Source organism: Prunus avium, chromosome 2, assembly GCF_965620075.1.
Source record: "Prunus avium chromosome 2, drPruAviu1.hap1.1, whole genome shotgun sequence".
Lineage (NCBI taxonomy): Eukaryota > Viridiplantae > Streptophyta > Magnoliopsida > Rosales > Rosaceae > Prunus > Prunus avium.
Genome location: NC_142285.1, coordinates 41,174,174 through 41,175,307, shown reverse-complemented (window position 1 = coordinate 41,175,307; position 1,134 = coordinate 41,174,174). Strand labels below are relative to the sequence as shown.

Below are 1,134 nucleotides of genomic sequence, written 5' to 3'. Positions count from 1 at the left end.
AGAGAAGTAATTTCAAAGATGGAGGTACCTGAGTATAGAAATCCAAAGCATTAGCATAATCACACCACTCAAGAAGCACTTATTTTCCTTTTGCTTCGACTTCAAAGCAGCTTCTTTGTTCTTGCCACACAGAGCCACTTCAAGGTCCACCAAGTCCCTCACCATCTGATCAAATACGACGGGGAGATCTCTTGAAGTTGAGTCAATCTTGAGAGTTCTGGGAAAGCTAATGCAGATGGTGTGAAGAAATCTCGCCCACTCGATCACAGGGGACTACCTGCCCGAGAAGAACGCTGAGATTCAAGCCAGAGAACTAGGTAGTTGGAGTCCCACATCGAAAAACAAACATAAACTTCCTCCTTTTTTCTTTTATAAATATGTTCACCCAACTATTTTATTTTTCAATTAAGGTCTTTAAAATTTATAAGTTCTTAGGAGTTCAAAACTTTATTTGTAATCGGAAAGTTCAGAAATTTCCGAAAGTTTTCGGAATCTATTGTGATCACAGGCTTAGGTGTACCGACTGTATATCTCCATATATACCCGTGCATCGTGTGTAATGTTGGGATCAATTGCTGCAGCTGGTGCTTGGATAAGAAAGTCCAAGGAGTATTTTGTTGAATTACAATCCCTGAGGGAGAAGAAGGTTCATCAAGAGAGGAATCTGAATGGTGAATTACAATCCCTGAAGGAGTTGGAGGATCGTGTAGAGAGGTTGAGTGAGGGAGACATTGCCGAACAAATACAATTTAAAGCGATGCAATCGGTAGGGCTTCCTTGTTATTCTTTTTTTTATTTAATTTTTAATTGTATTTGTGGTGACTCTGAGTTTTTCTTTCTCAAGAACCTGGAGAAACTGGCTAGAAAGCAAAAGCAGGTAGAGAAGCTGCTAAAGGAGACGGAGGAGCAGCTAAAGGATCTGATGAATGAGCAGGAGAAGGAGGTGGAGAATCCAATGGAGAAATGATAACTAATGCCTCTCTTTCCAATATTATGCTTTCCTACACCCTAAACCCTAAACCCTAAACTTAGTGGGTTGTTTGTTTGCCCTGATTGTTTATTAATTAGATTTGGTGTGTACCGACTCGGATATGGGAATTTTATTAATTAGATTTGGTTCTATTGTTGCGATTA

General features: G+C 39.6%; 1 long non-coding RNA gene across 1 annotated transcript; it reads left to right on the top strand.

Moving 5' to 3' along the window:
• The first annotated feature begins 433 nt into the window (after nucleotides 1-433).
• LOC110769928 (uncharacterized) lies at nucleotides 434-1,134 on the top strand. Its single transcript, XR_015833436.1, has 2 exons — nucleotides 434-766; nucleotides 845-1,134. It is a non-coding gene; the product is annotated as an uncharacterized LOC110769928 (long non-coding RNA).